Below are 12,718 nucleotides of genomic sequence, written 5' to 3'. Positions count from 1 at the left end.
TTATACAAGAGAAGACAATTATGTACAATATTCAGTTTAACCTTAACGGAAATCTGTGCACGAAGACTTAGTCGTGGTTTGAACGGATTTCGTGTCAATAAACTGTCTTCGAAATAGTCTTTCTTTGTTAATGTTTGTGTCATTTTGGTCTTTTGTGGATAGTTGTCTCATTAGCAATCATACCACATCTTCTTTTTTATAATTTCTCGCTACTACAATCTAACTTACATATTTTTTTAGAAATAATTATACCCAAAATATCATAATTTTTAAAAAACGGAGACGAAAACGGAGACAAGTTCATTTTCAGAATTTATTTTCGCATTGAAATTCGTTTCAGGCTTGTGAAACTGGACAAAACGACTTTAATTAGAGAAAAAAAAACTTAATAAAAACGGATTTCTTAAAATATTCGTATAACTCAAAAATAAAATTCCTGGACAAGTTCGATAAAAATGAGAAATAACATCTAACTACATGTATATGAGTTTGATTGTTTGAAAAGTACGGCTTTTACCGTTTAGAACGGATTCCATATACAAAACTTTAATTAATATAAATTCTTTTAAAGTATGAACATTTATTTCCCTTTTCAAACTCGTGCAAAGAATTAATTACTGGTCCAGGACATGATAATAAAATTAAGAATAAAACTTAAAAATTTATGGAACGAAATCTTAATAAAAGACGAAAATCTTAAAACATCGTGATATTCATTCTAGACGTCACAATATTACTTCCCGCATGGTCACACTGTACTAACAACACAATGTATAAAACAACAATAAAGATAATCCAATTAATTTTGTTGATTGGATAATTCATGGCTCAGTAGTTGTGTAATCAGTGACACGTGCCCTTATTATTGTAAGAATTACAAATGTAACATATCTATCTAAGTTCGATTTCAAATTCTACCAAATTTAACTCTAAAATAAGAAGCGTATAAAGAATATATGCATCCATCCTGTGTGCGATGACTATAAAGGGTCCTGAGTGCACTTCGTATGTCATGAGTGCAATCAGGAGGTCCTTCAAGCGGTGTTTAGACGTACCATTATTCTTCTGGAAGCTTCAATTTTTTTTTTATCAATAACTTTTACACAAGGAGACATTTTTGTTTTTTGACAGCATGAACCCCAGTTAATGAGCAAACACAAATTAAGAACGAAAACCGTTTACAATTAAATTTTATAGAAGGAAAAAGGGGGGGGGGGGGTAATAAACAAATTTTATTTACGCTCACATACTTCTAAACAGATTTGCATATGTAAGCTCTCTATAGATAATGTTAAATTATTTCAGGAGTTTTGAAAAAAAGAATATATACAGTTTAATTTCGACTAAAATAGTGATTCTTTTTATAGATTTGGTACCTCAGTTTCGACTCAACATTTCATTTTGAATTGTTAGATGGCAAACTCTTTAGGCGAATATTGTATCTGTTCTTTATTTAATTATGGTGATATTGGCGATAATATTCATTATAACAAGGCCTTGTACAAATCCTTGATTATAAAATGTTTGGCAATTGAAAAAGACGAAAGTAGACAAACCCTAATTATTCAGGGTTTCACAAGTTGATCTCCAAGCGGCCCACATTTAACATATAATAAGATCTATATTTCTCAACGTTTTCAAAATGAAATAACTTGAATTGAAAATTTCCCAACTGTGAAAATTTGTTATTTCTAAACGTCTTTAATTATTATTTCGGAAAAAAAAAATATTTAGCATATTCATATATTTTCATAATTTTTTCCGAGGAAACCTTTTTTTTTGCAAAGTTTACTTCTATGTGTTTTTAACCATCACCAGCGACTTATTCTCTGCCATCACCAATTAGTCCTAATTATTAAAGATCAATTGACCAAATTCAAATGACGATTGGTATATCGTATTGAATATGATCATCGGTCATCCGTGACGTATCCCAAATAACGACGCATGCCGATAGATAGATCATAGTTTATTAATTAGCGTCTCGCAATTAAAATTTCATCAAGGGGACTTAATTAAACCAGTTACTATACAAATCTTGAAAAAACGATGTACATGTACTTTTTAATATTTTTTAAAACAAATTACGAAAACGTTTACTGTAAAAATCACCGAATATAAATGTTTCTTTCTTGCAGGTTTTGGCATTTGTAAATAACATTAACGTTTTGGAATTCTAATGCAAAAGACAGTCGATTCAAACTGAAATAACTTCTTTAAAGATGGTTTGATTTTTTCAGAGACACACATATATATATGTCTCAATACATGTATTATATGTCTCTGATTTTATCAAAACAAAAATAACAAAATTATAAAATATGCTAGTTATCGAATGTATACCCTGAACTCTTACTATTATATATATATGTCCCAAGTTACTTAATGTCCTGTGTGCAACCAGGAGATCCTGAACGGTTTTTAAACGTACCATTATTTTATATGCATATATTCAAAGCTGTTCTTAATTATATGCATACTAGGTATCAGTGGCGGATCCAGGGGGAGGGTTTCGGGGGTTGGAACCTCCCCTTTTTTTGAACGATCAATGCATTTGAATGGGGACATATGGTTGGAACCACCCCCTCCCCCTTTTGTCCTGGGTTGAGACCCCCTCCTTTTCAAATGGCTGGCTCCGCCGCAGAGGTATATTTATATATATATGTGTGTACCAGCCCCCCTCCTAAATCTTTGGAAACAAATGGTAGATTATATAGGGAATCACGGAAGCATGACTGGACGTGAACACTCTAAGGCAGTCAATGAGTCCCCACTTATGAAAATTTCTGGATCAACCATTGCTTAGTTCTAGCAAGGACGTATATATATAATATAATATACGTCCTTGGTTCTAGTTATCTTAGGTCCTAGTGTGAAATAATGCCAATAGGTCTTTTAAAACACATCTTTATTCATACATGTATATATACGTTTTCTCACGGATTTGTTCATGCAATATTGGAATTATGTTTACTCAATGCGCAATTACTGAAGTTTATATTTGCTACTTTTCTTCTCAATTTCATATAAATTTTTTTTTTTATTTTTTTTCTTCGAAAAATTAGTGGTGTTGAAATAGGGAATGGACACAGATACCTTATCACATTTAACCAAAGAAATGTTGTATAATGTCATCAATCTGTATTACACGTAGACAGGATGTTCTCTAGAAAACTATACGTTATACACACCCGAGAATACACGCACTGTCGAAATGGAAAATTACTGTATGTTATAGTTACCTGTAATCAGCTTTGCAACACCATGTCATGACAGTTCAAAAAGATTTTCTTCAAATCAAAATGGAATATTCATTTTTTCTGTAAAATTTAAAACTTTAAAAAGTAGACTTTGACAAAATTATGAAATAGAAAGAATTGAACAATTTAAAATCGTATTTTAACAAAGATTTAGATATAATTTTACAACGATCCTTAAAAAATAACCAAACAAACGTTGAATCAAACGATATGAACCTACGCAGTTTTATATTAAAATACTGACACACACCAGTTTGCCATCTCAGTATGCAAGGCAAGGGTGCTTGGTGTGCTTGGTGAGGTGCTGGAACTTGATGTACATGTATCGTTAAGTTAATACAGTTCTGTTAGGATTGACTGCCTTTTTACAGAGACTCAAGTTCTATTCTCCGGCGTAAATAACTTCGAGATTTATGTGGAAGTTTTCTCTGCTGCTCGATCTATGCTAATCGATGTTCCAGTATATTTCATATTTATATTTATTCGTGAGGCCTCGTAATCGTTTATATTCACTAAAAGCACAGTCGCCTAAATATTTTATATGGCGAAAAAATTGCGAAAATTGGGGGAAATAATATATTTTTAGTAGCATTATTATTTTAAAATCTTAAGAGGTTGCTTGCAAATTTAACTCTAAAATGAGAAGTGTATGACGATCTATAACGAATATATGCATCCATCATGTGTGCAGATACGACGGCGACTATATAGGGTCTGCCATGAGTGCACTTTGTATGTCCTGCATGTGTGCACCAGGAGGTCCTCCTGAGCGGTGTTTAGACGTACCGGGAAAATCTTATCTGATTCAGGATCAATTCATCGGTTACACTCCCCTGTCACCAGTGATTCTTTTTTGCTGACATTCTGAAAAAGTATTGTGTAGTCCCTGTGTAAGTGTTGACTCTCAACTTGCACAGTCATGTGATTTTTTAACACTCCCCGGACTTCTGCAAAAAACAATTATTCAGTTCACTGATTTAGATGGAAGGTAAACGAACAGAAAGTCACAGGACATTCCGACAAAAAGTCACAGGACAAAAAGTCAAACACATGTCAAACTCAGGCATAGAGTAACAAAGTTGATAGGACAAAAAGTCACAAACAATTTGTTGACAATTGATTGAATATAAATGAAAAAAGATTTTGAAATATCTTCTTTTTATTACATATATTCATTTTTAATTTTAGAAAATTGTTCATAATATAAAAAAGAAGATGTGGTATGATTGCCAATGAGACAACTGTCCACAAGAGACCAAAATGACACAGACATTAACAACCATAGGTCACCAAACAGCCTTCAACAATGAGCAAAGCCCGAGGTAAAGCCCATACCGCATAGTCAGCTGTAAAAGGCAATCATACTATATCATGTATATCTTTTTTTTTTATATTTACATGTTAAAAAATGCGTGCAAATGTAATCAAAAGCTGCACACAAACGTAATGATTTTTGTGTGCAAATGTAATGGTAATGTGCACAAACCTAATGCACTGATTTATTTGTTTTTAATAAATTTTAATTTAAAAGTTGCTACATCATGTTCATGTATAAAACTTCAAGAAAAATACAAAAAGAGTGTTTTCTTGTTCAAAGAAAAATAATCTCAAAACTAAATTGTGACTTTTTGTCCTGTGACAGTGTGTGACTTTTTGACTGTGACTTTCTGTCCTGCATTCAGATTGAATAGGGGAGTTTGGTTGACCCCGCCTCCCTCTATCTGAGACTACTATCTCAGTGATGAGCTTTGTGTTTCATGTACAAATGTATTGTGCTTTAATTTATGTACAAAAAAATTGAAAAACAGATATGTTACACATAAACAAATGACAATCACTGAATTATCGGATCCTGACTTGGAACAGGCACAACCATAACAAATTGGCAGGGTATAAGGAACTTTGAAAATATTTAGTTTTTGTGGTTTGGTCTATTTTCCGGATACTGTAAGCAATAAGGCCCCTTTATTTAGTGAATGAAATAATTGTAAGATGCACTTAGCTGTGTGTCATATTTTATATGAACTTGACCTCATTTTCATGCATGGTTCATTGGTCAATGAAACACTGCATTGTTTTGTCAGTTTATCATATATGTTTAAAGTTACAGGTAGATTATATTTGGTAGATATGAAACAATTGTAAGGTGTGCATGTCTGAATGGCAGATTCATATATAAACCATGACCGCATTTTATTGTTCTTTGGTCAATGATAAGTTTTCTTGGTTTTGTCATTTTATCAGGCCACATTTAAAAGAATGTCTGTTTCCCCTCCCCCGGGTCTACCCTTTGTAAACAGACCAGGAAGGCAGGTTTTTTTTAGCTCACCTGACCTGAAAGGTCAAGTGAGCTTTTCTCATCACTTGGCGTTCGTCGTCTGATGTCCTGCGTCCGTCGTCCGTAAACTTTTACAAAAATCTTCTCCTCTGAAACTACTTGGCCAAATTCTACCAAACTTGGCCACAATCATCCTTGGGGTATCTAGTTTTAAAAATGTGTGGCGTGACCTGTCAAACCAACCAAGATGGCCACCATGGCTAAAAATAGAACATAGGGGTAAAATGCAGTTTTTGGCTTATAACTCAAAAACCAAAGCATTTAGAGCAAATTGGGGTAAAGTTGTTGATCAGGTCAAGATCTATCTGCCCTGAAATTTTCAGACGAATCGGACAACCTGTTGATGGGTTGCTGCCTGTGAAATGGTTATTTTAAGGAAATTTTGCAGTTTTTGGTTATTATCTTGAATACTATTATAGATAGAGATATTAAAACTGTAAAAGCAATAATGTTCAGCAAAGTAAGACCTACAAATAAGTCAACATGACCAAAATTGTCAGTCGACCCCTTAAGGAGTTATTGCCCTTTATAGTCAATTTTTAACAACTTTTCATAATTTTTTGTAACTTTTTTAAAAATCTTCTTCTCTGAAACTACTTTGCCAAATTTAACCAAACTTGGCCACAATTATCATTGTGGTTTGTAGTTTAAAAAATGTGTCCGCTGACCCAGCCTACCAAACAAAATGGCCGACATGGCTAAAATTAGAACATAGTGGTAAAATGCAGGTTTTGCTTTATATCTTTGAAACTAAGACATTTAGGGCAAATCTTTCAAGATTTAAATGTCCATCAGAATAAGATATATCCCCTCACAAATTTTCAGTTGAATTGGACAACCTGTTGTTGGGTTGCTGCCCTAAAATTGGTGATTTTAAGGTAATTTTGCAGTTTTTGGTTATTATCTTGAATACTATTATAGATAGAGATAAACTGTAGACAGCATTAATGTTCAGCAAAGTAAGATCTACAAATAAGTCAGCATGATCAAAATTGTTAGAGGACCCCTTAAGGAGTTATTGCCCTTTATAGTCAATATTGAACAACTTTTCGTCATTTTTGTAACTTGTATAAAAATCATTTCTAAAACTACTTGGCCAAATTTAACCAAACTTGGCCACAATCATAATACTAGGGTATCTATTTAAAAAAAAATGTCTAATGACCCCGCCTACCAACGAAGATGGCCGACATCAGTAAAAACATTAACAGGTGAGCGACACAGGCTCTTGAGAGCCTCTAGTTTTTTTTAACTGGATGTGATTGTCATAGCATGGTCACATGAATGGTTTGACTTGTCCAGTCCAGGCCACTTATCAGTTGTTTGTGCTCAATTTGAGTGTATTTATTTAGATTATCAATCCTTCTGCTTTCAAGCACTTTCCAAAAATGGAAACAAATTATTTTCAGGAAAAAAATAATTTCGATTTTTTTGTGGAAAATAATTTTTTGACCCTGGCGCTTATTTTTGACCCGTGTGGGGGGAGGGGAAACAAACATATTTTTAATTTTGGCCTTAGATTTTTTAAGCATAGGTCTACTTGTTGTATGGAATGACTACAAGGTATCAAATAAAAAAAGATGTCTGCCTGCCAAGGTTAATTTTACTGTGACCTCATATTCATAGAATAATGATAATATTCATGATATTGAACAGCAAGAATGATGAGTAAGTTGATGTTATATACAAATAAGACAAAATTTTCAGTTGCCTACTAATTATGTAATACATGTAGTAGTTATTGTTGTCATTAAATGATGTTTACCCTTTTATGTGTAGGGCAAGAACATGAAAGATAAAGGGGAAACTATAAACAGAAGAAATTATCAACAAAATAAGATTTACAGAGGTCAACAAAGCCTAAATGGTAAGTCCACTGTTATAAAAAATTTTGTCCTTGAATAATAATTAAATATTTATTAAAATAAGATGTGGTATGATTAAAGAGAAAACTATCCATCAGAGTTCAATTTAGTGGATGTAAGCATTGTCATTACTTATTAGAGGCCATTGATGACCTGTAAGTAATGAGAAAACCCATACCCTATACATGTTATAGTAATCTATAAAAGTCAACACTAACCAAATTTGAAACAGAGCATCAATTCAAACGTCAAATATACCAGACTAATTTATAAAAACAAAAAATTATGAAAAATAAAAATGACGGGTATGAACCAACATCAACCACTGAACTATGTACAAGCTCCTGATATTAGACAGGTATAATATGGCTAGGTTGATATAAAAATAAGAAACACTTAGCAGTCTGATTTCCAATGAGACATTTCTCCAATAGAGATCAAATGACATTTAAGGAGGCTCTAGGGTATAACAATTTCAGAAAAATGTTTTAATATTTTTTTTTCATAACTCAATTTATTTATATCTTTATCATATGGTACACCAAATCATTCAAAACAATCAATTCGGTTTGGCCCCAGATGACTTTTAAAATGCATATATCATTGAAAAAGCTCCAAATTATCTCCCTTTGGTGCAAAAATGCCATTTTTTGGCATTAAAAATGTAATATCTTATTTAACTCAACGGTGGCCTATATTTTTTATTATAATTTTAAATAAGCTGTACTTTAACTAAACTATTATAAAATTTAAGCGATTTCTGTAATTTAGTACTTGAATATTTAAATGAAAGTTTATCATATTAATCATAAACATAATATAATAGCCATTTTATTGATCTCTTCACTGATAATTTTTGAGTTTGTGTATTTGTAGGTCAGAAATCTGGATTTTCATGGTCATCATTCACAGATCAATACTGAACGGAAAACTTAAAGCTGATATTTTTCTCCATAGTGCGACTTTTTTATTAATTTGAAATGGAACATGTTTTTTCCTACATTTATTTAAAAGAGGAAATTTCAACATGATGACTATAAACAAAAAGGAGTCATATCATCACGATCATTGATGCACAAGAACTTGATCATATAAATACAACAATGTAATTATCAATTGAAAGATGGAACGAATGAACAAGATATTAGAATGTTGTTGTCCAAATAAACTTGCTTTGTCTTCTCATTTGAATCTCTCGATTCAATAAAGATGTACAGAGGAAGATCTTTGAAGAACAGATTGAAAAAATGTTTTGTCTAAGAATTGCAGGAATATTCTAGTGAATGAAATTATTTATTGACTTCACTCTTATATAGTGGACTGAATAATTGTACATAGCAAGTTGTGAATAAAGAAAGCAAAAACTTTAACAAAAAGTGTTTATATTATAAATTTGCAAATATAAGCATACTATTATGTACACCACAAAGTTATATATTATAATTCAAATCGTTTGCCTATACAAGTATTGCAATGAACCTATAACAAAGAAAATCTTACCTCATGAAAAGAGTGAACTATTCAGTCAGAATATGAAATATTTTTTCAGTTCTATTTTCATAATAGAATAAACAAGACAAAGATTTCAAAACAATATTTTTTCATTTATTTAGAAATTGACTGTAAAATATTATTATTATACATTCCAAAATAAGAATAATCTTTATTGTCATATAAAGAAATAAAAAACATGTTTGTGACAAAATTTAAAAAAAATTATATATATGTATATATAAAAAATATAAAAAAAACTCGTATACATTTAAAACATTTTACTACCAAACAGCATTCATTGTAACATACACATAACTTTATATTTATATATATATATATATTTATAATTTTAATTCCATAGGATTTTATTTTGTCCCATGGGATATTAAAAATCCCATGGGATAATTATAGTCCCATGGGATTTTTTTTGTCCCATGGGACAACAAATATCCCATGGGACTACAATAATCCCATGGGACCAAAAAAAATCCCATGGGATTTAACCAAAATCCCATGGGATAATGGTAAATCCCATGGGATTTTGCCCTGTCCCATGGGATATTGAAAATCCCATGTTTTTATAATTCAAATTGCAAAATAAATATGAAAGTAACAGTATAAAACCAATGAAATTATTGAATCCCATGTAATTCCGCACATTTTGGTTATATACATGATATTGTAGCTCTTGTTTGAGGCGGCGGCGGATTTGCAAATGAGTGTTTTGCAAATTAAAAGTGTCCAGTGTTCTAGAACTGATTTGGTCAGTTCTTCCTAGAACTGATTTGGACAGTTCTACCTAGAACTGATCCTGACAGTTCTACCCAAATTAGTTTTAGACAGTTCTACGTAGAACTAACCAAATTTTTAGTCAGTTCTACGGTTAGAATTGATTACAAATTAAAATTTTACAGCTAGAATTAATTTACTGTAACAAATTATACGGTTGATTTATAAATTCTACGGCTAGAATTGATTTATAAATTCTACGGCGAGAATTGATTTATAAGTTTTAAGAACTCTTTGTCTAAAAATAAAGGCTTCGGCAAAATAGCGATTAATATTATATAGAGTTTTGCTATTTTGCCGGTTTTATTTTAGATTTTTAATCAAGAGAACATGTTTTACCCTGCCATCATTCTGCTTGTATGTGCCTGTTCCATTTAGTCAGGAGCCTGTAATTCAGTGATTTTCTTTTGTTGATGTGTTACATAACTTATTTGTTTTTCGTTAATTTTTTGTACGTAAATTAGACCGTTAGTATTAGGGGGAGGGGGGAGGGTAATTATTTGAATTGTTTTACATTTGTCATTCCGGGAGTCAGGATGGCTCGTTTCACATAACAAAATTATCTGACCTCATTAACCAAATGTAATTACTTGCTTCCCAATCCACTATTATAAATAAATATGTTTTTAAATTAAACTTAAACTGACCATATTTGTTCTTCATCTTGTGCATCTATAAACATTTAACCGCACAAACGTTAAGCACGCTGTTCCTACAACCCCTAAGATTTAAAACAGAATCTTCGAAATTTCCTCCGCAAAACAAAATAAAAATGTCAGCAAACACGGACCACTTTTAAAACAAATTTAATATATGTTTTAAATTATGTTTCTATAGCTCTTGATCATATACTAATTAATATCTAGTATATTTTAGGATTAAAATAGCAAAGCTATGTGAAAACAAACGGATGTCCAACATTACGTTTATGAACAACTGTTTTAACTCTTATGTATAGTGATCCTATTTCGTATTCTCTGATCTTCCTGAAACTTGACAGGAACAACGACATGTGTAGGTTCTTTGTGGCGTTAAAGCCGTTATTTTGCCAAATTTCATTTGACTCGGTGGTTGCATATTATGCTGGAATAAGAAAAATGTCCAACGACGTTTTTCGTTAACTCAACGACTAACAGTGAATTTTATAAGTGAATTTAGTATTATAATATATAGCAGAAAATGAATAAAAAGAGAAAAACAATAATAACATCTACCAAAAGTACAAATATTTGCCTCATTGTTCGTGAGTTCAAATATTGCTGATTCAATAAAATCTTCTCTACACAGTCGTTTTTCAAGCGGTAGCCATTTTGTCCAAGTTGATATTTCATTTTTCAAAGCAGTTAACGTGTATTTTTTAACTGATATTTCAATAAGTTATTTATAATTGATCAAAACAAAAGTTAGATATACGAAGTGTACAAAATGCCAAGATTCTTTTCTTATAAACTACATATTTGGGTCCTAAAGGAATAAAATTCTTCGACACATTACAAAACGGTAGCCAATTTGTCCAAGCGTCTGAAAACGTCGGAAAATCCGAAAAACGCTAATTTCCGACGTTTCATGTGCTTAGGTTTCAATTAACTGTTCATGATAACTAAAAAATCGTGTGGTTAAAATTTGAAAAAGATGTTGATGGCTGCCGAAAACAAAAAGAATAGACTCCGACCGGGGACATAGATTCGACATATTAGGTTAAATTTTGCAATTTTTAATAATCGTTTAGGTCACACCAATTAAATTTCTTGTTCTTGTTGGACTCCAAAAATTGGGGCGAGCGAGCGATTTGAAAATTTTAATAAAAAAATATTTAATCTGCAAATTTTTGAGGCGAAGCTTGAAAAGTAAAGGCGAGCGATTATAATTGTTTTTGTAAACATAAAATAGTAGGTTTTGACAATATTAAAACTTGATTTATCACTTGTACTTTGACATTTCCATGATTTCTTTAATTTATGAAGTACTTTTCCCTGTTTACCAAGAAATAATTGTATAATTAAATCTAGTCTATGTATGTGTGACTGACACTGAGACAATTCTCCATCTAAGTCATAATCAGGTTGGCAACAACCCCTTTGATGTTTTAAATATCCCTTTAATGAGGGGTCAATATAAGTTATAATATATTTGTTTGTAAAAACACTTTTTAGTACAAAAGGGCTCATATTTTCCCAAAGAACTTTATATCTATCTTGTATTAAATGGTCAAAACATGTCCAAGAATTTTGTAATAATCCTGGACTTAAACCATGTTAACACATTTACTTTAACAGTTTAATATTATTATTCAAAATAAGTGAACCCCTCTTTTAGAAAAGTTGTTTAAAATATGATGTATTTCTCCTCTTTTTGAGTAAACAATTCTCAAAAAAGTTTTCAAAGTTTAGTAGCACTATACAAATCCTTGATATTTCTATTTCCTTTTCTACAACAGTAAAATGACCCCTTGTCTGAGGGAGTGTTGTTCCCAACCTAATAATAACAAACACAGGTCAAAGTACGGCTTCTATACAGGGCTTTGATCCAGACCAAACAGCAAGCTACAAGGGACCCCAAAATTATAAGTGTACACAATTCGAACAGGAAAACCAACTATCTAATTTATATATCCAAACGGGAAAATACCAATGACCCACATCAACAAACGATAACTGCTGAACGACAGGCCCCTCAATCAATCAGGACAGGTGCATAAACATGCAGCGGCTATGAATAGTTTTGTTTCGCCAGCATACAATATAATTGCAGTTGAAGGCAAATCCTTCAGAAGTTCTTTGTACTTTATTCTAACAACGAACATTTTTTGATAGGGAATATAAGTAAGGGGGAAAGAAACCAATGTTATGTTCCTTACAGGTATTTCCGCTGTTATATATTTATATCGAACGGAAGCACTCCCACGTTGGATTAAATATTCTCACAGATATTTACACAGTGTGATGGGGTGCTTATATGTTTAAAATCGTTAA

The 12,718-nt window shown here is 31.7% G+C and overlaps 1 long non-coding RNA gene across 1 annotated transcript; it reads left to right on the top strand.

Moving 5' to 3' along the window:
• Positions 1–4,052: 4,052 nt before the first annotated feature.
• LOC139512505 (uncharacterized) lies at positions 4,053–8,839 on the top strand. Its single transcript, XR_011662291.1, has 3 exons — positions 4,053–4,248; positions 7,378–7,465; positions 8,340–8,839. It is a non-coding gene; the product is annotated as an uncharacterized lncRNA (long non-coding RNA).
• The last annotated feature ends 3,879 nt before the right edge of the window (positions 8,840–12,718 follow it).

This window comes from Mytilus edulis, chromosome 2, assembly GCF_963676685.1.
Source record: "Mytilus edulis chromosome 2, xbMytEdul2.2, whole genome shotgun sequence".
Classification (NCBI taxonomy): Eukaryota; Metazoa; Mollusca; class Bivalvia; order Mytilida; family Mytilidae; genus Mytilus; species Mytilus edulis.
This window is presented reverse-complemented; position numbering and strand designations above follow the sequence as displayed.